The sequence below is a fragment of the Ambystoma mexicanum genome, chromosome 6p, assembly GCF_040938575.1.
Source record: "Ambystoma mexicanum isolate Mex_15411 chromosome 6p, UKY_AmexF1_1, whole genome shotgun sequence".
NCBI classification, from domain to species: domain Eukaryota; kingdom Metazoa; phylum Chordata; class Amphibia; order Caudata; family Ambystomatidae; genus Ambystoma; species Ambystoma mexicanum.
In genome coordinates, this window is record NC_090935.1 from 1,100,717,288 (window position 1) to 1,100,743,910 (window position 26,623).

The 26,623-nt window shown below is 46.8% G+C and overlaps 1 protein-coding gene across 4 annotated transcripts in view; it reads left to right on the forward strand.

The window, feature by feature from the left end:
- FANCC (FA complementation group C) overlaps window positions 1-26,623 on the forward strand; it is a 2,294,314-nt gene that overhangs the window by 1,956,443 nt on the left and 311,248 nt on the right. The gene's annotated exons all lie outside the window — the stretch shown is intronic.

Genomic DNA, 26,623 nt, shown 5'->3' on the forward strand with positions numbered 1-26,623 from the left:
CCTTGGCAGTTTGATGGTTTAAGGGATAGAATGACCTTTTCTGTTTCCCGTATGGAAATATTAGTAAACCTGAAGGGTTTAAAGTTACTTTGGGTGGATGTGCTGGTTATCTCTTTCAGGGGGGTGGTGTGAGTTCCGCTAGGGCTCAGGGAGGCTTTTTTCTTAGCAATTTTAGATTGAAGGGTTATGATTTTATTTGCTAGGGCATTTTGGATGCTGGTGCACCAAGATTTGTCCTTGGGGACATTGTCTGTACGGGCAATTGTGTTTTCCAATTCGCGGAGAATGGTGAAGGGCTCTTTGGAGTTCGAGTTGGCTTTACTAATTCTATCATTGAATTAGTCTTTTTTGGTTTGAATTATTTCCTTCTTGTATTTATTGGCAAAATTGGCAAGTGTGGTTTTGTTATCAGCAGAAGGAGTATGCCTCCAGATGGCTTGGAGTTTGCGTTTTTGGATGCGCATTTCTTTGAGATGGGGGGTGAACCAGGAATTAAGATGAGTTTCACGTTTACTTTTATGGAGTTTGATGGGGGCGATCAAGTCTAGAGTTTTGGCCATGGAGTTGTTGAATGACTCAACTAACTCGCTAGGGTTGGATTCATTGGAGCTAGCTGTAAGAGCTGGTAGGAGAAGTGGGAGTACTTTATCAGCTGTGATTTCTTTTTTGCTTCTCGTTGGCATGGGGGGTGCTATTTTATTCTTGTTGGGTTTGGGAGGCTCAATGCTGGCTGTGAAGCATATAAGATAGTGGTCCGTCCATATTTGAGGTAGAATACTAGAGATAGTGATGTCGCAGTTATGGTTGGCTATCCAGTCTAATGTGCGTCCTTTTATGTGTGTAGGAGCTAGGACATTTTGGGTAATGTTATGATTGACTAGAATGGATTGGATTGATTGGGCTTGTTTGTCTTCAGCGTCATTAAAGCCCAGGTTAAAGTCACCTAGTAAAAGGAGCTGGGTGGAGTCTTTAATGCTGTTGGTGAGGAGGCTGGATAGGTCTTCCTCAAAGTTGCCTAGTGGGCCTGGTGGTCTGTACACTAAAAGTATTGTTAGTGTACTGTTGTTTGAGATCGGTATTTTGGCTGATAGAAGTTCGCACGATGTGATTACAGGATGTGGGGTGAGTCTAGCAGCTAGCTGCGTTTTGGTTATGATGGCCAGACCGCTTCCTCTAGTGTTAGGTCGGTCGACTCTTAGGATGTTGTAATTGTCCGGTATGGCAGTCATGAGGGCAGGGCCGGCTGCATCATGGAGCCAGGTTTCAGAAACAGCAAGGATATCTAAGTTGTCCATAGCCAGTATATCAGCTATTTCAGTGTTGTGTGCTATAAGAGACCTAGCATTGATAAGGGCTCCTAATAATGTAGGAGTTGTAGTGGTGTACAATGGACCATGAACCAAGCTGGTTGGTAAAATATAATATTTATTTATTTGAAAATGAAAAGAAATCATACACTTTTTAATATGGGGCAGCAATCACCAATGGGGTGATAACAACAATAGGGATGTAATCAATGCACTCAGTTTAACCTTCTATTGACACATATACAAAACACCAGGGAATAGGAGCACTTTTTGATTTGAGGTAAGATAGCACTTGAGTTAGAATGTCACCCTGCAATGTTCCCTCAACCCACAAATAATCAATTCTGAGTGGATAAACAGAAGCAGCTGGTAATCAGGAATGACACATAGGAAACAGAAATGAAATCTGACCTTCCCTCCCCAAACGAGAGAAAAAAATTGATTTTAAACCCTGGCAATGTTAATGTTAAAGGACATTTGTGCCGCGCACTATCACCACCGGAGTGGTCCCCTGGCGCTCTCAATGGTAAAATTGACACTCGGAAATGGATGAATTAAATAATGAATGTGCGCAAAAACCTTGAAACAAATACAGTTCTTCACTAAAGCAACAATGTAAAGGTGCTAACAATCACAAGCAATGGATTAGCAAGAGCAAACAGTTTGAAAAGTGAGTGGAGGCGGAATTGGAGACCCACATTCAAAACTTGGCAAGTAAGAGTTTGTTTTATTCGAAACAGAAGTCCTGGGAATCGGGTGATCGTAATGGCAAACTATTGGCGTATAAGCTTAGGGAGATGGTGTCTGATTCATGTGTTTCTTCTATCCAAACTGATGGGGGTGTTACTTTAAATAGAAATGGCGATATTTGTAGATACTTCAAAGGTTATTATGAGGCATTGTATGGAGAAGATTGTGACCCGACTTCTGATAGACTGGACACATTTTTTGAGAAAATTTCACTCTCAAGCCTGACTCTGGAAAAACGTACCTCTCTTGATGCTGCAATCGAGGTTGCTGAGGTTAGTTTGGCTATATCACAAATGAATGATGGAAAATCGCCGGGTCCAGATGGTATTGTCTCAGAATTTTATAAAAAATTTGATGTTCAATTGGCACCTGTTTTGTGTGACCTTTATAATGATTTTGTTGTATCGGGTATGATGTGTGATTCCATGAAAGAGGCAATGATTGTGGTGATCCCAAAACCTAATGAAGATCACACTAGATGTGGGAATTACAGGCCTATCTTCATGCTAAATGTGGACCTTAACATTTTCACAAACATTTGGGCTAACAGATTGGCTTTATGTATGAGAGATCTGGTTGATGGGTCACAGGTGGGTTTCATTCCAGGGAGATATAGTTATGACAATATTCGAACCGTGTTAAATGTGGTTGATGACCGATTTGGGAAGGACACAAATGAAGTCATAGGTTTTTTTGATGCTGAAAAAGCCTTTGATTGGGTAAACTGGAAATTTCTAGAATTCACTTTACTGAAAATGGGTTTTGGCCCGATTTTTATGAGGATGGTAGATTGTATTCATAATGATGTTAAGGCCCGGGTGTTGGTTAATGGGGTGGTTTAGGATCCATTTCAGTTGTTAAGGGGCATGAGGCAAGGCTGTCCGTTGTCACCTTTTTTGTTTGATTTGGCGTTGGAACCTCTTGTTACTTATCTTAGACAATGTGAGATTATTAAAGGTATTAATGTTGGGAAGGTTGAAGTGAAAGTTCTATCATATGCTGATGATATGCTCCTTATGTTATCGAATCCAGAAGTGTGTGGAGATGTAATAAAATCAATGTTTCAAGAAGTGGGTGAATTGTCAGGACACAAGGTGAATTGGGACAAGACTGAGGTTTTTCCTTTGTCTGGTCGGCGTGTGAATACGGTTTTGAGCTCATAGAATTGTAAATGGTCTCCAGAGGGGGTTAAATATCTAGGAATTCATATTATTGGGGACTTGAAGAAATTACAGCAATATAATCTGGATTTGGTGAATGCGCAAATGTCATTATTGATTAGGAGATGGGAGAGATTGACTCTGAACCTGTGGGCAAAGATCAATGCAATTAAAATGGTTCTTTTGCCAAAAATCTTGTATGTTATTCAGTCCATCCCTTTGTTGTTGTATAAGAAGCAGTTACTTAAGATTGAGAAACTTTTTTCTTCTTTCTTGTGGGGTTCTGGTAAGAGGCCTCGGGTTCTGAAATACATGCTAGTACAAAAAGTTGAAGATGGAGGTTTTGGATTCCCTGACTTGATGAAATACTATAAAGCGTTTGTACTTAAAAAAAGCTCATATTACTTTAGGGATAGAGTGGTGAATGAACCAATTTGGTTGCGTATGGAAAGGGGCGTTTGTGCTCCTTTTGACTTGAGATCCATATATAGTATGGATAAATTGCCGATAAAGAGATTGAAGTTGCGCCCGGTTGTGGCTACTAGACAAGTAATTGGGGAGTGGTTTCGGGATAATGATATGGGTTATGGATTCAGTAGAGATGCTTCTATATGGTACAATGCTGCTTTGCAGATTGATAATAAATGTTTGAGTTGGCTTAGTTGGATTAATAAGGGTATCCTGAAATTGGCAGATGTATTGGATGGGGATAGGTTGTTGAGTTTTGAGGCATTGAGGCATTAGTGAATAGGTATGGTTTGAGGCGAATTGAATTGAATAGATACTTGGCTTTTGAAAATTTGATAACTTGTAGATTGTTTTTGGCTGATGGTTCTATTGGAAAAAAAACGGATATTGCTACCTTATTGGAAGGTCCGGAATATGGAGTGCGTACATATATGCAATTTATGCCTATTAATGAGAAACTTCGGGAGACATGGTCTAGATTAAGAAATATTTGGTCTGATGATGTCCTGGATGAGATTTCTGAGTTGGATTGGAAATACATTCTAAAGGTTAATTTGCACTTGGGTCCTGATATGGGCTTACGGTTAATTCGACAAAAAATTATTGGGAAGGTGGATTGGACACCTGTTAGGATGTTTAGATTGGGACTCCGACCGGATGATATGTGTTGGAGTTGTAACAGGGATAGAGGTACTTTAGTGCATTTAATGTGGGATTGCCCGAGAGTGCTGGAGTTTTGGACGGCAGTGATTGATAGAATTGATTTGATTTTTGATGTGGTTTTGCGGAGGTCGGCAGTGAATGTCATCTTACTTTCCCGTAAAGATAGGAGTGGTCGAATTGCGAGACATTCTTGCTGGATTGATAGGGCCATTATGGTGGCTGTTAAGTTAATACTCAGGGTTTGGAAATCAAGGAAGAAACCTAATGTTCATGAGTGGCTGACAGAATTACATGTGTTGGCACAAACTAATAAAGTGTTGTTAAAAAAAAAAAAAAGAAAAGTGAGTGGAAGATTTAACAGATTGCAGCAAATGACACGTGGAAACTTTGCAACTTTGCAATTCCCGCCTGAAATTACCCAAACGGTTTTTAATAAAAACGGGTGAAATACACTGGTTTATAGTGTGGTTTTTATGTTGAGGGATAGCTATAGATCACAGATGTCCAGGTGTACGCCCCTGGGAGGTTGCGTACCTGTGTTTCCGGGAGTTGTTCGTTGAGGAGATGCCAGGCTGTCGGATGGTGGGTAATCAGAAGAGAGAGAAACCAGGAAGGAAGAACGAGGATGCAGGAACCTTGGTTTGACAGGACCCCAAGCCAGGGGCAATCAGGCAGTCAGGAGCAGGCAGAGGAACAAGGGGGTGAGCCCAAGACAGGACCACCAGGAGGTAGGAGTGGACAGGAAACTGGATCCAGGACAAGGAGGGGCACAAGGAGCAGGACAGGGGCTGGACGGAAGGGATCTGGAAGGGACAGAACCAGGGCAGGAGCAATTGGAAGGACAGGGAACAACCTCCCAACAAGGCAGGAGAAAAGGCAAGACAGGGGCCCTACCCAGCACGGCAGGGGAATTGCGATGTACTGAGCGGGTCAGGACTCACACGGAGCGATGCGGCGGGTCGGGAACCAAGCCGCGTTGAGACGTGACTTGTTCCCGACCCGACCGCATAATAAGGAAGTCCCCCGCCAAAACGAGGCTAAGCACGCAACGCCTCCTCACGCGCGCCCACGGTGCGAAAGCAAGGCTTGCCGCGCAAGCTCTGCGCCGCCGCCGCCTGTCTGCGCATGCGCAGTGTTCAGAAGTAGGCGAGACGTGCTGACGCGGGGCGGTGCCTCATGTACCCGTGGGCCCCCCCAGCGGTAACGGGGATATAATCTCCAAGATCGCCCAAGACCCGGGGAACCCCTCAAGGACTGCCTGTAGGTAGGTGGTGTCCTACAACTATGCCCCCTCCCAGAAAGACCAGGGGCCCCAGGCTTCCAGGGATGGTGAAGAAAGAACTTGCGAACCAGACGGGGGTCATGCACATTACTCCGAGGTTCCCAGGTACGATCAGAGGCAGGATAGCCCTTCCAATCTACCAAAAACTGGAGCACTCCCCGTCGGACCCGTGAGTCGCATATCTCCTGAACCTCAAACTCCGGTGTGCCCTCCACATCAACAGCGGAGGGACGAGAGCCAGAACGACCATAGGAATCAGGTAGGTAAAGTTTCAACAAAGAAACATGGAAAAGAGGATGAACTCGCCAGGAGGCTGGCAACTGCAACTGAAATGCCACAGACGAGATCCTCTTCATAATCCAAAAAAGCCCAAAGTAGCGGGGAGCAAGCTTAGTGGGCAAGTTATGGACTGGTAAGTTTTTGGAGGAAAGCCATACCCGATCCCCCACCTGAAAAGCGGGTTCAGGGCTCTGCCGTCTGTCTGCCTGATCCTTAATGCGCTTGCGAGCCTCAGCAAGAACATTCGTAGCCAAGGCATGGAATTCCTGAATCTTGGTCACAAGCGAATCACCCGAAGGCACAGCACTGGGCTAGACTGGACAAAGTGGCAAAAGCTTGGGATGTAAGCCAAAAGTACATTGATAGGGGCTCATTCCGGTAGCTGAATGTACTGCGTTGTTATACGCCACCTCGGCTAGATCCAGATGAGCTGACCAATTGGTTTGGGTGGCGGCGTTGGCGTAACAGCGCAGGTACTGCTCCAATGTTTGGTTTGTACGCTCAGTCTGGCCATTAGTCTGTGGGTGGTATCCAGAACAAAGGGCCCGCCTGACATCAAGGTGGCGGCACCGTTGACTCCAGAAAGACGAGATGTACTGTGATACACGATCGGTAAGGATTTTCTCTGGAAGCCCATGCAAACGGTAGATCTCGTGGAAGAATGCTTGTGCCATCTGAACTGCAGTAGGGATCTTGGAAAAGGGGATGAAATGGGCCATCTTAGTGAAGCAGTCAATGACAACCATGATACAAGTGTTGTTTTCAGACGGAGGGAGATCTACAATGAAGTCCGTAGCGATGGTATGCCAAGGATAGGGTGGCGTTTCTGTGGGTTTCAGAAGTCCCAAAGGTCTTCTTTGTGGTGTTTTCATCTGAGCACAAACAGGACAGCTCTCCACATAATGCTTGGTCTGACTAGCCCACCCGGGTCACCAGAATTGTCTTGCTATCAGTTCTTGGGTGGATCGAATGCCTCGATGTCCTCCGATCTTGGAATCATGGAATCCCTGTAAGATAGCAGACCGTAGTGGAGCAGTAGGGATGTATAATCTGTTATCATAGTAAAGCATCCCGTCCTTTTCTCTGATAAGAGGTAGTTCCCTCAATGTTATCCGTTCAGGGCTGGCCAAGGTGTCTCGAGCAACAGAACGCAGAAAATGAGTCGTACAACAGAAAATGCTTTGAGGCGAGAAGAGACTGGTCCAGATGGTCTTGTTCAATGTCGTCTTCGAGAGAGCGCGAAAGCGCATCTGCTTTCAGATTCCAAGAGCTGGGGATGTATGTAATGGTGAAATCGTAGTGGGAAAAGAAGAAGGCCCATCTTGCCTGGCGGGAGGTCCGACACTGCAAAGAACGGAGATACTGCAGATTACGGTGATCAGTACGGACCTCTACCGGATACTTTCCGCCCATTAAATGGTGTCGCCATTCTTCAAAAGCTGTCTTTATGGCCAGGAGCTCCTTCTCGACGACTGCATAGTTGCGCTCGCTGGAATTCAACTTGCGGGAGTAATATGCCACAGGGAATTCCATCCCCGACTCTTGGTCCCTTTGTAATAGTACAGATCCTACGGCAAAATTGGACGCATCGGCCTCCACAATGAATGGTTTCTGTTCATCTGGATGATGCAAGATAGGTGATGTGCTGAAAGCTTCCTTAAGTCTCCTAAATGCTGCCGTGGTCTCAGACTCCCATACGAATGGCACCTTGCTGCTTGTTAGATGTGTCAAGGGGGCGGACAACTGGGAAAAAGCGAGGAATGAATCGTCGATAGAAATTAACGAATCCCAAGAAAAGCTGCAAGGCTTTCACGTCATGAGGCAGACTCCACTCAAGAACAGCTCGTACTTTAGCGGGATCCATCTGAATGCCTGAACTACTGATTTCATAACCAAGAAACTCAATACTGTCCTGGTGAAAAAGGCATTTCTCGGCCTTGGCATACAGATGGTTTGAGGATAGTCGACTGAGAACTTCTTTCACATGGGAGACATGGTCCTTCAGGCAGGAAGAGAACACCAAAATGTCATCGAGGTAAACCCAGCCGGTGACTCCAATCAAATCCGAGAATATCCCGTCCATGAACCGCTGGAAGACGGCTGGGGCATTACACAGGCCAAATGGCATTACCCGGTATTCGTAATGCCCTGATGGTGTTTTAAAAGCCGTCTTCCATTCGTCTCCAGGTTTAATCTGTACCAAATGATAGGCCCCACAGAGATCCAACTTAGAAAAGATACGTGCTGTGCGCAGAGATTCTATGATGTCTCGGATCAAGGGAAGGGGGTACCTGTCCATCCGTTTGATGTCGTTCAGCTGTCTGTAGTCCACACAGGGATGCAAAGTGCCCTCTTTCTTTTTAACAAAAAACAGTGGGAATCCTGCTGGGGACTTAGAAGGAGTTATGTAACCCTTACGCAGACATTCCTCCAGATATTCTTGGAGTGTCACTCTCTCGTTGGGAGTCAAAGAGTACACTTTTCCGTGCGGGATGACCATGTCAGGTAACAACTCGATGGAACAATCACAAGACCTATGGGGAGGTAATGGTATGTCCCCAGGCTCCGAGAATACATCTTGAAACGCATCATATTCCGACAGAACTGATTCTAACAAGCAGACCCTAGATGTTTTATCTCCTTCAATGCTCATTGTAGCTGTCAAGGGCTTTGGAACAGCCCTGGCTATATAGCAATTTTGAACACAATGGGTGGAATTGAAAGTCAGGGTTCATGTTTCCCAGTCAATCTTGAGATTATGCTGCAGCAACCAGGGTAGCCCAAGGACGATGGAATACACAGGGGACTTGATCACATCCAGAGACACGATTTCCTGATGTCAATTGATTTGGAGCTGCAAAGGTCCAGAGTGTTGTCGAATGGGTCCGGAAGCCAACGGCGTTCCGTCGATCACTTCCACTAATGAGATTTGTTCCTTGGTAAGAAGAGGTATGCTGTTCCTGACAGCAAAATCAAGATCCAAATAGTTTCCAGAGGCTCCACAATCCAAGAGACCGAACGTATCCACTGACTTGTTCTGCCAGGATACTTCAAGTTTCAACATCATCGGGACCACGGGCTGCATTGGCTGTAGGTTTGTCTCAGAGCCAGGAAGGGTTGTGGCAGTTGAAAGGCCCGTCGTAACCTTCCCAATACACGACAGGCCCTTCAGTTTCCCGACTTTCTCAAGGGTCGTAGGGGACAGGTCCCTAAAAAGTGACCCGCAGCTCCACAATACAAACACAACCGTAGATCCCTCCGGCGCTTCTTCTCGGTTTCCGGTTCTGGGAAGGTTCTTTCATACCGTCGTCTTTCACCCTTACGTTCTGCCAATCGATCGTCTATCCGAAGCACCTGGTCTTGGAGGGCCTGTAAGGTGTCTGGTTCCAGTATATGTAATAGTTCGTCCTTATACTCTTCCCTCAGTCCTCGCCGAAACAGAGTCTTCTGTGTTATTTCCGGCCACAGTGAATCAGTGGCAATCTGGCAAAAACGGCTAATATAGGAGATTATGTCGCTTGATCCTTGTCTGAGATCCACCAACTGGTTCTGTGCTGTGGCCGCGAGGTTTGGAGACTGAAAAACCTCCAAAAAGGCCTTCTCGAATGCACCAAAGTCACTAAGAACGGGACTGTTAGCCGCGACCAAAGGCGTTACCCATGCATGGGCGTTTCCGGTCAGGTTTCCCAGAATGTAACCAATCTTAGCCTTGTCTTGACTAAATTATGAAGATCGGTACATGAAATGGATCTTACAGTGATTGCAGAATTCAGCCACGCGTCTGGGATCACCGTCAAACTTCAGCGGTACAGTATGGGCCATGGCAGCCTCTGCTTGGGGAGCAGTACCGGCCCCGTGAAAGACCATTTGTCGCAAGTTCACATTCTCTAGGCGTGGAGCGGTCATCTCCAATCTCAAGGCCCTCATTTCGTCTCGCAGTTCCTGAGCGCCGTCCATCTCGGAATCGGAACAAGTGGCAAGGCGTCTCAATCTGTCAAGGTGTATGTCCCTGGGACGTTGCGCACCTGTGTTTCCGGGAGTTGTTCGTTGAAGAGATGCCAGGCTGTCGGTTGGTGGGTAATCAGAAGAGAGGTAACGCCAGAAGTCAGCCCCACTCCCGCCCTAATGGCACAGGGTTGAAGGGAACCAACTCCTGACGCCACAAATGAGGCACTTCCCTGGATCTTAATGTGGCGCCAGAACAGTGCGAGCACTGACGGGGAAGGCTGTTCCAACGAGGTACTGGGCTGGTAGATGTTCAGGTCCAGATGCAGAAACTAGGAAGGAAGAACGAGGATGCAGGAACCTTGGTTTGACAGGACCCCAAGCTTGGGGCAATCAGGCAGTCAGGATCAGGCAGAAGGAACAAGGGGGTGAGCCCAAGACAGGACCACCAGGAGGTAGGAGTGGACAGGAAACTGGATCCAGGACAAGGAGGGGGCACAAGGAGCAGGACAGGGGCTGGACGGAAGGGATCTGGAAGGGACAGAACCAGGGCAGGAGCAATTGGAAGGACAGGGAACAACCTCCCAACAAGGCAGGAGAAAAGGCAAGACAGGGGCCCTTCCCAGCAGGGCAGGGGAATTGCGATGTACTGAGCGGGTCAAGACTCACACGGAGCGATGCGACGGGTCGGGAACCAAGCCGCGTTGAGATGCGACTTGTTTCCGACCCGACCGCATAATAAGGAAGTCCCCGCCAAAACGAGGCTAGGCACGCAACGCCTCCTCGCGCGCACCCACGGCGCGAAAGCGAGGCTTGCCGCGCAAGCTCCGCGCTGCCGCCTGACTGCGCATGCGCAGTGTTCAGGAGTAGGCGAGACGTGCTGACGCGGGGCGGTGCCCCATGCACCCGTGGGCCCCCCCAGCGGTAACGGGGATATAATCTCCAAGATCGCCCAAGACCCGGGGAACCCCTCAAGGACTGCCTGCAGGTAGGTGGTGTCCTAACAACAGGTACAACATGGAAGTGAAATTAAGTCTCTAGCTGGTAAATTGAATGAGTTATGCAAGATCTAGAATGGTGCGTTTTGAGTAAAATGGAGCGGTGAAAAGGGAAAGGAAATCAGTTTTGACAAGAACAGTTTTACTCTACACTAGAGTATGCAGGCTAGGGCACCAAGGAGGGACACAGTAAACTCCAGAGTTGATTTCGCGAGTTCATCCCCAGCTCCCCAGCACCCACCCTGGCAGAACCAGTCCGATCACTCAAAATAGGTCTAAGCTTAGGATTTCACAAGACAAATTACTAAAGAGATGGCGCTAGCACTCGAAATCAATGGCATGGTTTCACAAATGATTCTGACAGCATTACAGGTTATTAGGGTAAGGATAGGGTGACTTAGAGAGTGGGATGAGGACAAAATGGTTTTAGGTGGGGTGGCAATTGATACTCGGTTCACTTTTTAGTTTTTGGATTTTGGACAGTCAGCGTTCTGGTCACCACATGGATTTGGTATAAGAAAGGACAGCTGGACAAAATCAGCGGGACAGGATCAGCTGGGCAGTTCTGGTTACCGGGTAGCACTTCTGGACTTGCAATTCTGGTCACTGGATACTACAGGTTAGCTGGATGGCAGGTTTGCAGCAAGCAGTGAGTGGCAGCAGCATGCAGTGAGTGTGATCAGGATGATTCCCAAAAACACCACAGCTTTTCCCTTTGTTTATTTGGGAATTTTAGTGGTTTTCAGATTTGAGGCTCTACTGGGAATGGGACCAGCAATGCTTGGGTTTTGCAGTGGACCCTGGAGCAGGATCAGCAATGTTTTGGCCTTGTAGTTGGTGTCTGGATCTGGAAGATGGCGGGTACAGGAACGCAGTGCAGGAAATCCAGAAGAGTCTGTGTCCCTCAAATCTTGTCAAGTACCCTTATAGTGCAAAATGACATCATCAAAGTATAGGCTGGGCTGGGTTAACCAAGCATGCCCCTAAACTACTTGGATTGGGCAGGGGTGCTAGTCTCCGCCTTGCTCTCAACTGGTTGGATTTCCAAGGGAATGATGTCAGGTTTATAAAAACCTTCAAGCTTCCCGTCACCTTCTGAAACTACACCCATCTCGGAACCAGAATCTGAAAGTGAATCAGAACAAACCTCTTTAGAATCTATCCCGGAAGAACAACTAGAGACAGAGAATCTTGACAATCCATTGCCATCCTCTTCTTTTTTAGAAGAATACAGACATTTCAAGAAAACCCGCCTAAATCTAAAAATCAAAAATGGGATTTTACCAAGACACCGAACACCACAAAACATAGAGGGGACATAGAGGCAAAGGCAACACACAATGAAAACGGATCAGGCAGAAACAATGGCGTACAAACAAGGTCAATGAAACAACCCAAGAGGAAAACTTAGTAATCAACCTTACAAAGCAACTACTTCCTCAAGTTCTGACCTCAGCACTTAACAAAGGACTTACCTTCTGCCCCACCAATACATATGACTACTTTGAAACCGTTACAGATCTAGATCGCTTCTGTAGAAACCTGAAGCTCAAGAACTTTTTTCTGAATAAACCCATTCAAAAATGACCGGTATCTACACACATCTGTTCAGAGCTTTCATTAGAACATTTAGAAAATACTATCAGTCTATTAAACCTAGCAGAAGAGGAGGACACCCACACAATAACATCCTTTGCACAAGAACAAAACATCAATTTGGGCCTCGCCAAATACAGCAAACTTAAACCAAGATCTCAATTTACTCCAACACTACCACCAGACAATGCCATAGATCTTTTCCAGAAAGCAGTACAAGGAGAACTAAGAGAAAGATATTTGAGAAAACAAAAACCACGAGTGGAATACAACCTTAAACATGAACAAATAACAGCCATCAAAAGATTGAAAGAAAATCATAATATCACAGTCAGAACTGCCGACAAGGGTGGAAACATCGTACTACTCAAAACTGAAGACTACATACAAATAGCAATGAACCACCTGAATGATACAGAATGTTACCAACCGCTCCAAACAAACCCTGTCAAAAAACTAAACTCAGATTGGAAACTCATGAGTTCACATTGGCACTAACAAGGTCTATCTGATGAAGAATATGATTATATGAACATTCTACATCCAATACATCCGACAATCTACTTCATGCCCAAGATCCACAAACCCTTTGATACCCTACCTCAATGCAGACCTATTATCAACAGCATTGGTTCATTTACTGAAAGAATCTCATAATATATAGATTATTATCTTCAACCTCTTGCAGCCAGCCTAAGTTCTTTCATCAAAGACACCACACACGCACTGAAGCAATTAGAAAACATATATTGGGAAGAGAATTTTTGGTTTGTAACATTCGATGTCACCGCTCTGTACACCAGTATTATTCACACTAGAGGAATTTCAACAGTCAATCATTTTTTGAAAAGCAGATCAGTCTCATTACAAGAACAAAATCTGATGATTTCGGAAATGATCCATTTTACGCTAACCAATAATATCTTTTGCTTTGGAGACAAACTATACAGACAAGTCCAGGGGACTGCTATGGGCAGCAAATTTGCTCCTTCATATGCTAATCTCTACTTGGGACATTTTGAGACTCAGGTCGCCTGGCAACATCCAGATTTCACCACCAACAATAGAATTGCTTTCTGGGGACGATACATCGATGCCATCATTGTAATATGGAATGGTACAGAACAACAACTACAAGATTATCATTCATTTCTGAATAACAATGACTACAACTTGAAATTCACCATTTCCTACAGTCAACAGTCTATTAACTTTCTGGACCACCATCTTTACATACGAGATCAAACCATTGTCATGATGCCTACCCCCGGGCATCCGGATCAAGCCCATCAGCCCTGGGAGCAGGCATCCAGACATTTACAAAAACCCCAGCAGCACCAGCTAGGGGCTGTCTGGGTTCAGTTCTGGTGCCGTAGGCACCAGGCTCATAATAAAAATCACTCAGGCTCATAGACATTACTTACCTCATGCAGACCATGCTGCAAATAAATCCAAGCCAACGTGAGGCCTGGATGGGACTATTTTACTACAGGGACTATTTTTTACTTGGGTGTGGTCCTGGGGAACTTCTTTCCTGGGACTACTTTGGATGCTATTTAAACCACGCCTGAACAGCAGCACATGCTTCGTGGTGTTCTGCATCCAGCAGCGTGACTCTCACCGTGCCTGCAGCCAGCATCCAGTCTTCTGCCACGCCCGCCTCGAATCCGGAGCTCCTAGAATAAAGAGGAAGAAAAGGACAAGGTTAGAAAACAAACTTATTTCAAATTCCTCACCTGATTCTGGATCCATTTCATCTCCCGACCTGGAAAGTACATCAGTCCTGCACGCGTCGCTTCACCAGCTCCAGCAAATACCTCTTACCACCATAGACTTACCTGATTTACCACCGGCGGTATTATTCTCCATATCTTCATATGCCGCATCTGTAAAGAGGGAGAAAAACAACACGTTAACGCATGCAATAGTTACCGGTTGGGTAACAGACTCTTACCTGAATGCCAGCAGCAGCTACAAGACCTTCTTCTCACAAACTCAGTTGCAACTTAAGGAAGGAAGGGGACAAGAGTGAACATCGGGCACCTGTCATGATGCCTACCCCCGGAGCACCAGGCCAGGCCCAGCACCCCCGGGAGCAGGCATCACGCCCCCGGTTAAAAGCCCAGCGGTCCTTTATAGGGGCTCTTTGCACTCTGTCCTGGCGCCGTTGGCGCCAGGCTCATAAGGGGAAGTGTTTGGTGCACTTACCTGAAGCAGACCATGCTGCACACTCACCTGATGCAGATCATGCTGCATGAAGAACCAAGCCAAATGAGGCTTAGGAGGAACTATTTTTCTGAAGGAACTATTTTGTTACTTGGGTGGGGCTGTGGAAGAATACTCACCTGGAACTTCTTCCAAAGCTATTTAAGCCACGCCCGGACAGCCACACGTGCTTCGCGTTGTTCTGCATCCCAGCAGCTGAACGCTCACCGTTTCTGCTCCTGCACCTGGACTCCAGCCACGCCCGCCTCGAACCTGGAACACCTGTAAGGGAATAAGAGAAGAGAAATGTGAAAACCAAGAACTTATTCAACCTTCTTACCTGTATCCGGAATCTTCATGCCAGCATTGCTGAAGGAAGACTTCCATTTAAAAGCACTGTGTTGCTCGCAGCAGTGCCGCGCTTCACTCACCTGTTCCCGAGACGCCGCCCGGCTCCATCGCGGCTCTAAGCACCGGTCACCACATCTCTGCACCTAGGGGAGAGAAGAAGAGACAAAAGGTGAGCAAGGGAACACAAGAGGAAAGCCGAATTTTCAGCCATATTACTTACCAGCTTTTCTTGGTGAACCATTCCACATCTCGGGTCGGCGCCGCATCTTTGGCAGGCATCGCACCCCAGCCCCTATGGGGAAAGGACAAAAGACATTACTGGGGAACTATAAAGACATTTAGAGGGGTTGCCCTCATCACTAACTCACCTGATTTTACCACCGGCAATTTAACCCCTCAACGCATCGCCTTTGTTCTGCACCTGAAATAAAGGACAGAAAAAAACAACATAAAAGGAGGCTCACACTTGAACTTTTGCATCTTCATACTTACGGCATATCACTCAGAAAAGTCAAGTGGATGTGCCAGCGCCATTCTGAAAACCAGTGAAGTAACTGGACGAACGTGCGCCCCTGCACCAGAAGCAGGATGGAGAGTTCATCCTTCCAAACCATAAGGTGAGCTTAAACCGGGGGTTTTGGAGGAAGTCAGAGAAGAACGAAGGGGGAAAGGAGGGAGCAAGCACACTATTCAGCAGACAGTTAATCCCCTTTCTCATCTGCAGAAGGATATTCCTACGGGCCAGACAAGCAAGATTTGGGGGTCCTGTTCAATCGGTGGTCTGAATTCTGCGCATCACGCTTGAAGAGGCCACAGCAACCCAGACCAGACCAGCGCCTCCGTGGGAGCCAGGTGAGCGTTACAGCACCTTGAACTCTTTGAACTTGATACTTACCAATCCCACCTGGGACTTCAGAGTCAATGCTTACCGGAACTCTCCCAACGCCTTCAAACCAGTGAAGTAACTGGTACCTACGCGCCCCTGCAAGACACGCAGGATGGAGAGCTCATCTTTTACAAACATAAGGTGAGGTTACTAAGGGGATATCGAAGGTGATTAGTGGGGGAGAGCGAGAACAGTTGGGAGGCCATCACTAAAACCCACAGGTGGCTAATCCCTGTCTCCACTTGCAGGAAAATACTTCTTCGGGTCCAGCAGATAAGACTAGGCGGGCCAGTCCAGACAGTCATCCCTGCACTACGCATCACGTTGACGGAGCCCGCTGCTGTCCGGGTCCGATCGACACCCCTGTGGGGTCCAGGTGAGCATAACAGAACACGAAGCCTTTCTAAAAATACCCACCCGGGTGTTATGGAAACCGACCAACTGGCCCAATTATTGGGGGAATTTAGGGCGGAAGTATATGCCGCTCACCAAGAGACTAATGCCCTCAGGAGAGAACTGATTGTCTCAAAGGAGCGCTCTGATGATCTGGCTAGGCAACTACTGCAAAACCAAGCTGGGCAAACGCCCATACCTGGATATGGGGGAAAACCAACCCCCGTTTCATCAAGCACTCCTGTGCAAGTGGTTTTACCAGGAAATATTCCGTTAGCTCCACCCGAACGCTTTGCTGGGGACCCCAAAATGTTTGCCGTGTTTATGAACCAATGCCGCTTGCACTTTTTATGCAGACCAGGAGCCTTTCCAAATGACCAAGCCAAAGTAGCCTTTGTATTGTCATATCTTAGTGGCAGCGCAGCGGATTGGTCCATTCCGTTAGTCAACCAGGATGATCCTCTTCTCCGGGATTTTCAGGGTTTTCAAAGGAGCATGGAAAAACTATTTGCCAGACACTCGCAGGGTCAAGCCCTGGACAACAAACTTTTATCCTTACAACAGGGTAACCAGGATCTGCTAACCTATATTGCAACCTTCAATAGGTTGGTGGTGGAAACCGGGTGGCCGGAGGAAAAACGAATTACATTGTTTCATTGTGGACTTCGGGGAGAACTCAGACGTCTTGGCTCAAGTTGTGAACCCACCTCAGGATTGCACAGAATTTATAGACTTAGTGGTCCAGCTAGACTACCGACTTCAGAACCGAAAGACTGATCGAGCTAAGTTCGAGAATCGGGTATTGGTTAAACCCAACGTTGCCCCCAAAGGAACAGATGCATCTGAACCTATGCAGATCGGGGGGGTTAAAGGACCCTTAACTCAAAAGGAAAGAGAAAGAAGACGACAGATGCAGTTGTGTCTGTACTGTGGAACCTTAGGACATTTTCTACGGGATTGCCCTACAAAACCACCCAAGAAGGTGGTAGGAGTTGCTGATAAAAGCCACATAGAGCCTGATTCGGAAAACGACCACGCCCGACAAGCGTAGAGGTCCGCTTGCCGAGCTTAAAGAAGGACACTCAGACCTCACATCTGATCATCCCAATGGTCCTACTTGATCCCAGGCAGCCATCACGTATGCACGCAGTAAGGGCATACATAGATAGCGGGGCCGTAGCAAACTATATGGACCACAAATTGGTGTCAAGGATGAATCTACCTCTTTGCAAAAAGACCACTTCGGATGTCATCACCACAGTTGATGGAACTGAGATTGCCTCAGGGCCTGTAACTCATTCCACTACAGAGATGACACTGTTGAGTCAAGATGGGCATCGAGAGACTATTGTGTTTAATCTAATCAAAGCCCCACAGTTCCAGATAATACTGGGGATGCCATGGTTGGAAACACATAATCCTTGTATAGAATGGCGAGAGAAGAGAATAACCTTCCCGGATTGTGCACACAGCTGTTACCCGGAGAAAACTTTGAACAAAGGCCTGGCTACAGTCGTTAACCCAATCGTGCAGTTACCTCAGGAATACCAAGAATTTCGGGATGTTTTTCAAAAAGAACAGGCCAATACATTACCTCCTCACAGATCATACGATTGTCAAATCGACCTCCTACCTGGTGCACAACCCCCATGCAGTAGAATCTACGCCCTCACGGAACTTGAAAATCTTCACCTACGGCAATACTTGGACCAGTACCTTGCTAATGGCTTTATTCGTCCTTCCAAGTCTCCTGCATCCTCGGCTTTATTCTTCGTGCCAAAAAAGGAAGGTGACCTTAGAACGTGCATAGATCACAGCGCATTAAATCAGATTACGGTAAAAAAACGATACCCATTGCCTCTGATCCCCGAATTACTAGACCAAGTAAAGGATGCTTGTATCTACACTAAGTTAAATCTCCGAGGGGCATATCATCTGGTACGTGTCAAGAAAGGCGACGAATGGAAGACTGCCTTTCGCACCAAGTACGGATTATTCAAATATCAGGAGATGCCCTTCGGGTTGTGCAATGCACCAGCAGCCTTCCAGTATTTTATGAACGATGTCCTTCGTGAACTCATTGACGTATGTGTCGTCGTATACATAGATGATATTCTAGTGTACTGCTCCTCAGAATCAGACCATGTTAAGCACGTGCATGCAGTCCTTGAGAAACTATGCCAGCACAAGTTATATGCAAAATTGGAAAAATGTGTTTTTCATGCTACGGAAGTTGAATTTCTTGGATTTATCCTGACTCCAAAAGGAGTCCGAATGGACTCTCGAAAGGTGGACGCAATTCTCAAGTGGTCATCACCCAGTTCAGTCAAAGGGGTACAAAGCATGCTCGGATTTGCTAATTTCTACCGCAGATTCATTCCGGACTTCTCCCATGTTGTACACCCCATCACAGCACTTTTGCGAAAAAACAAATGCTTCTTGTGGACCGAAGAGGCTGAAAAGGCCTTCCAAAAGCTGAAAGCGAAATTCACATCAGCACCTGTCTTAAAGCATCCACGCCCTGAGCTTCCATACATACGCCTTCAAACCAGTGAAGTAACTGATATCTACGCGTCCCTGCAAGACACGCAGGATGGAGAGCTCATCTTTTACAAACATAAGGTGAGGTTACAAAGGGGATATCGGAGGTGATTAGTGGGGGAGAGCGAGAACAGTTGGGAGGCCATCACTAAAACCCATAGGTGTCTAATCCCTGTCTCCACTTGCAGGAAAATACTTCTTCGGGTCCAGCAGACAAGACTAGGCGGGCCAGTCCAGACAGTCATCTCTGCACTACCCATCAAGTTGACGGAGACCGCAGCTGTCCCCTGTGGGGTCCAGGTGAGCGTAACAACCATACACAGCACTTTATATACGAAACAGACAGCTGTCAACAGTGTTTTACACGCCACTAGCAATCACCCTCGTCATATCATTCAGAACATACCATTTGGTGAACTTTTGCGAATTAAAAGGAATTGCACATCAGCATAGGAATGTACAAAACATCAATACATGGCAATCAAGAAATTTAAGAATCGTGGATACAGTTCCAAACATCTTAAAAATACGCTAACCAAAAGCATGGAGAGATCCAGACAAGATTTACTACAGGAAAAACCTACAGGAAAAACCTATGAAAACACCAGAACGAGACAAACCCAGGTTCATCACAACCTTCAGTACAAATAATTATGCTATTAAAAAGATTTTACAAAGAAATTGGAATATTCTAACTACAGACTCAGACTTGACCACTATTTTAAATAAAGAACCTAATATGGTGTTTCGAAATTGTATGAACCTAAAGAAAATGCTAAGTCCATCATATTTTGACAATACAAAATTTGAACAATACCAACTAAAGCAAATCAAAAGCGCATCAACATGGTTAACATCATCCTCAAAAGGGAATTTCAAATGTAGCAATTGTCAGATATGTCCATACATGTGCAATGGAAAGAAAGAATTTGTGCTACCGAATGGCAATAAAATTGTAATCAAACAACTCAACTGTAACAGCCAATTTGTGACATATGCCATAATATGCCCATGCAATAAAATCTACATTGGCAGTACAATCAGGAAGTTCAAAATCAGAATGGGCGAACATTTGCGAGCAATTAAAAATAAGGACATGAAATCACCACTAGCCGTTCACTTTTACCAACATCATGTGGAGTCTGATATAACCAAAATCAAATGCTATGGAATAGAAAAACTGTCCACACCAAGAACAGGTGGGAACTTGGAGAGACTCCTTCGCAAAAGGGAAGCTTTTTGGATATGGTCCATGGACTCAATTTACATGGGTCTAAACGTGGTTCAGGAACCATTTCATTTTGTTTGACAAATATAGTGCTACAAGTTGTATTTTCCTTTTACCTTTTCAGATGGGAACATTTTCCTTGCTTTACTTTTACTTTTTCTATTCAATCTGAAAGTGAAACTTACATTCCAGTAGGTTCAAACAAACAGTCCTACAGACAGACATTTGAATTGTTTATGATTTATGGCATTTTTGTCACTATATATTATTAGCTTTAAGTGTTACTATATACCAGTACTAACTATGTACCATGTCAATAAGGGGAATGGTACGGCAAATCGTCGTTCCAGTCTAACCGCCTCCTTCGCAATCTCTTGCTTTATACTTTGACAAGTCTAACTGTTGCTTAGCCTACTTAATACTACATGTAACCAAGATGAGATCTTCACAACAGTTTTTAGTCCAAAATAGTTATAGGTTTACTCCAAAAATGTATTTCGAAGGGATTGTGTCCTCCGACGTATTCCTCATCTTAGATATCTCCTTCCAGCTCTGCTGGCTTGGAAAATTTTTTCTCTAGAGGGCGCTGTGCGTCGACGTCCTCCGAGTCGATGTCCTTCGACAGCCGCCGTATCGACGTCGACGTCATCCTGCCTATAAAGGCCGCGCGCAGCGTCCGTTGCTCAGTTCCGTTTTTCCGCGCTTACTCAGTGCCTCGGAATACCGTTGCTCAGTTCTTAGTCAGATTAATCCTATTTACCTCGAGTTATTCGATCCGTACTCGATGGCTTCCTCGTCGGAACCGACAACTCCTCGATCCGGCTTCAAGAAATGTCGAGATTGTGGGAAAAAGATGTCGTTGACCGATCCTCACAGAATTTGCCTGTGGTGTTTGGGAGCTGAACACCATTGTTCGGAGTGCGAGGATTGTATGTCCATGACAGCTAAGGCCCTGAAGGAGCGTAGGGGGAAGCTGGAGAAAGGTAAGACTTTTAAAGCTTCTTCTTCGTCGACGAAGTCGAGACATTCGTCTCCTCGTCACCATTCGCGCTCCAGGTCTCGGAGTGGGTCTCACAACTCCTCGAGATCGAAGCACTCGAGGAGGAGACGTCGAAGATCCCCTTCTCCGTCTTCCTCTTCCTCTGTTTCGCCAAAAATAATCCCTTGCCCCACGAAACATAGTTCCCGGGCTGAATGGGAGGAATTCCGAAAAAATATGATGAGCGTCTTCGAGAACGCGGCCTCGACCCCCTCGATGACTGCCGAGAGCGATGCTCTGGTCGAAAGACCCGAAGGTCAAAAACGCTGCGAGTCGCAGTACCCAGCGAAAGAAACCTCTCGAGCGCGTCTCGAACCCTCGAGCAGGACTATGACCTCCAAACCTTCCTCGAAGGTTCCGTCGACGCCGTCGACGAAGGTTCCGTCGACATCGAGGTCGATGTCTTCGACGCCGTTGTCGAGGGGACCTTCGACACACGGGTCTGTCGACTCGACGCCGGCTTCAACACCGGCGTCGACGCCAAGAAAAGTCACGGTTACCACACATCCAGTGACTATCCCCAGGCCCTCGACGTCGATGGCTTCGATATTGTCGAGTAGAATTCCAATTCTGTCGAGGTCTTCGAGGCCTCCGCCTCTGTTTTCGACGCCACGCTCGTAGCCTTCGGCATCGACGACATCGACGTTTTCGAGGCCAATAATGACAAGTTCGGCACCCTCTGCCTTGGAAATAGGATTTACTCCCTTTATGAGTTCAGAACAATTGAGAACTATATCCTCAATTTTAGAAGAGGGTGATTTGTCTGAACAGGAAGACACATTTGAGTTACCGGGACCTGTAACCCCAGTTAGAGAGGAATTTTCCTCTGAAGAGCGCAGATTAAAGGATCTTCATGATTCTTTACATGAGGCAAGTGGGTTAGACACTTCCCCTGAGGTGGAGTTTGCTAAGCCAGACCCGGGGGAGCATGCTGAAACCCCCTACAGAGCCTTAATGGCCAGGATTACAGAGTTCATGGGGTGGTCTGCACCTTCACAATCTTTCCAACAAGATGACCTCTCGTATATTCTTGACAAAGGCCCACAGGAGGATCCTGTGGTGCCTTTTCATAAAGCTCTTCAGAGAAAGATCATGACAAACTGGGAAACCCCAGATGTAGTACCAGCAGTAAATAAAAAACTGTCTACAAAGTACAGGGTATCTTCTACAGACCCAGAGTTTTTGTCTAAACACCCATCCCCAGAAAGTCTGGTGGTACAGGCAGCATCCTCTACCGATGTCAAGACGGCTTATCCTACCGTCCCACAGGACAGGGACGATAAAAAATATGATGCTATGGCAAAGAAAGTCTTTTCAGCATGTAGCATGGCGTTAAAATCTGTTAATGCTACTTGCACCCTTGCTAGGTTCAGCCATACACTTTGGGAGTGTGCTTCTACAGCGGCTGACTGCATCCCGGAGGGAGAAGAAAGGGATGCGTTCCTGAATATTATACAGGACGGTAAAGACGCTATGTGCGAATCCCTCCAGACGGGCATTGATTCGGCTGACAGTATCAGCAGAGCAATGGCGGCAAGTACATCAACCAGGAGATTCGCTTGGTTGAGAAAGTCGGGTTTTGCCCCAGATGTGCAAGCCAGGCTCTTGAACATGCCATTCGATGGCTCTTCTTTGTTCGGGAAAAAGGCGGATGACAGTTTAGAGAAACTGCAAACTTCAAAAGCAGCAGCAAAATCCCTAGGAGCTGCAATCCGTCAGACTCCTTTTCGTCCCACAGGAACCTCTGCGAGGGGCAAGTCCTTTCGCTTCTACTCCACATTCGGAAGAGGTAGAGGACGACCGGCTCAAAGGGGTCAAAGAAGAACTACCCGAGGTGGACGGGGTAGATATTCAAAAGCCGCAGTAACAGCAGGTGCCTCTTTACCATCGGCATCTGCATCAGCCGCCCCAAAACCACTCTGAGGACTTCTCTCACAGGACACCTGTAGGAGGCAGGTTGACTCAACATCTGACGGTATGGCAGGCTATCACGTCAGATGCTTGGGCATTGGAAACAGTTGCCCAAGGTTACTGCCTGCCTTTCCTACGTATACCTCAGAGTCATCCACCGGGGATCAGCTCTCAGAAAGCTCCAGATCCGCTCCTCTTGCAGGAAATTTGGGACCTGCTAGAGAAAGGTGCCATAGAACCGGTACCTGTAGCGGAGAGGAACAAGGGCTGGTACTCCCCTTACTTTCTCATTCCAAAGAAAGACGGAGGAATGAGACCCATCTTGGACTTGCGAGAATTGAACAAATTCCTCAGAAAAGACAAATTCAAGATGGTCACTGTTTCTCAGATCCTCCAGGCCCTTCAGTTCCAGGACTGGTTGGTATCTCTGGACCTTCAGGACGCTTATTTCCATGTGCCTATCCATCTCAAACACAGGAAATACCTGAGGTTCGCAATTGGCAACTCTCACTATCAATTTCGAGTGCTGCCATTTGGGCTGACCTCCGCCCCGAGGGTCTTCACCAAGTTAATGTCGGTAGTGGCTACAAGTCTAAGGAGGGAAGGGATTCACATCTACCCCTACCTGGACGATTGTTTGATCAGGGCTGTTTCTCCGGAACAAGCTCAGATCCAGCTAAATCACGTGTGCCACTTCCTTCACAGACTGGGCTTCTCCCTCAATTTAAAGAAGTCACAAATGATACCATCGCAGAGACTCCAGTTCATAGGAGCGATCCTGGATACTTCCCTGGGAAAAGCCTCGCCACCAGAGGTGAGGGCTCAAGATATTCTACAGATGGTTACCAAGTTCCAGCATGCCCAACGTCTCCCAGCCTTCGACTTTTTGAGGTTGCTAGGCCTCATGGCATCCTGCATTTTCCTAGTGCCAGAGGCTCGCCTGAGAATGAGATCCCTCCAGTGGGCACTGAGGACTCAGTGGTCACAATTCTCAGGGAGAATGACAGATCTTCTTCAGGTTCCCGGCAGGGTGGCTCGAGACCTTCAGTGGTGGGCCTGTCAGGAGAACATTCTGAAAGGAGAACAGTTTTGGCAACCCTGGCCGGAGATAACAGTAGTCACGGATGCCTCACTCACGGGGTGGGGAGCCCACGCCAACGACTTGACCATCAGCGGTCGTTGGTCTCCATCGGAGTCCAGACTACACATCAACCTGTTAGAGCTGAGAGCCATCAGACTTGCGCTGAAGGCGTTCCTGCCAGCTGTACAAGGGAAGAACGTTCTGATAATGACAGACAACACGGTGGCCATGCATTACCTCACCAAAAGAGGAGGCGTAGGATCACTACCCCTGTGCAGGGAGGCGATGCAGCTCTGGTTTTGGGCAATCCAAGAAGGAATCTCTCTATCGGCAGTTCACCTAGCCGGAGAGAAGAACTTGACAGCGGACGCTCTGAGCAGGCAGAACACAGTCTCCCACGAGTGGGAGCTAGCTCAGGAAGTCCTTCAAGAGATCTTCGCCCTTTGGGGAACCCCTCAGGTAGATCTGTTCGCCACCAGCCTAAACAGGAAATGCGACCTGTTCTGCTCAAGGGAATTTCCCCCGAGAGGAGCTCTGGGAGACGGGTTCATAGTGGACTGGGAGTTTCCGCTTCTGTACGCGTTCCCACCGGTCCCTGTCATTCGTCAAATGATCAGGAGGTTGAGAAGATTCCGGCGAACCATGATCCTAGTTGCCCCGGATTGGGCCAGGAGAACGTGGTACCCGGACCTTCTAGACTTGTCCATCTGCCCTCCAATTCGACTTCCACTCAGAGAGAACCTACTCTCACAGAAGGGAGGTCAGGTTCTCCATCCAGACATAAAAACCCTCAACCTTCACGCTTGGCTTCTGAAAGGCTGAGGTACAAGGATTGGGACCTCCCTGATGATGTTATGGAGGTGTTGCTTTCGGCAAGGAGGCCAGCAACAAAGTCTTTATACCGCTGCCGTTGGAACAGATTTTGCAGCTGGTGTAGAGAACAGAATATCGACCCTTTTTCATGTGGTACACCAATGGTTTTGTCCTTCCTACTATATTTGGCAAATTCAGGCCTTCAAGTTGGCACCATTAAGGGCTATCTCGCAGCGCTATCCATCTTTAAGCATACTGCGGAAGAACCATCCTATTTCAAATTACCCTTGGTAATACAGTTTCTAAAGGGGTTAACCAATGTTTATCCCCCAAGACCATTCCAAGTTCCCCTATGGGATTTAAACTTAGTACTAACTTTCCTGATGGGTACACCTTTCGAACCTCTCCATTCTTGTTCGTTAAGATTCCTTACCCTTAAAACTGTTTTATTAATAGCACTTACATCTGCTAGAAGGGTGAGCGAATTACAAGCTCTTTCTTGTAAACCCCCTCATACTATATTTCACAAAGACAAAGTTGTCCTGCAAGTGAAGCCTAATTTCCTCCCAAAGGTGGTTTCTGAATTCCATATCACTCAGAAGATTACCCTACCATCTTTCTATCCTCCTCCTCACCCGGGGAAAGAGGAAGAGAGGTTACACAGGCTAGACCCTAGGAGGGCTTTAAGTTTTTACATTAGTAGACTAGCCAGGATAAGACAGGCAGACCAGCTGTTTGTAGGTTACACAGGTCACAAGCTGGGGTTACCAATAACTAAGCAGACCATTTCCAGATGGATCATTCTAGCCATTCTGGAATGTTATAAACTGGCAGGGAAGGAGCCCCCTCAAAACCTTAGGGCTCACTCGACCAGAGGTATTGCAGCTTCATCGGCCCTCAAAAGAGGCGTGCCGGTAAAGACATATGTGCGGCCGCTACATGGTCGTCTGTCCATACCTTTACACGTTTTTACAATCTGGATTCCTCCTCCAGTCAAGAGACTAGGTTTGGAAGGGCTGTACTGCATTCTATTCATCAATAGAAGACAGCGTGAAGTCAGTACTCCCTCCTCCGATAATAGAATACTGCTATGGGAGCCTATCTAAGATGAGGAATACGTCGGAGGACACAATCCCTTCGAAGAACAAGTTACTTCTTACCTTGTAACGTTCTTTCGACGGGATGTTCCTCCGACGTATTCCTCATCGACCCTCCCATCCATCCCCGCAGTTCTACTTCCCTTGTTGTTGCAGCTTACGCTCCTTCAGGGTGATTAGTTAGTCCAGAAAGTATTATTGTGGGCTACAAAACGGAACTGAGCAACGGACGCTGCGCGCGGCCTTTATAGGCAGGATGACGTCGACGTCGATACGGCGGCTGTCGAAGGACATCGACTCGGAGGACGTTGACGTGCAGCGCCCTCTAGAGAAAAAATTTTCCGAGGCCAGCAGAGCTGGAAGGAGATATCTAAGATGAGGAATACGTCGGAGGAACATCCCGTCGAAAGAATGTTACAAGGTAAGAAGTAACTTGTTCTTCTTTCATAATATCTAAATCAGGCTATTTTTTCATTCGTACATGGACATAAAAATAACACAAGGCCAATTTGGAAGAAATTTCATTCGAAACAGTCACAACTTTGACACAAACATAAAACGTTTTTGGCCCATATCGAACATGGCGCCCTGCGGACGACACCACGTCACAACATCACGTGACACACGCAT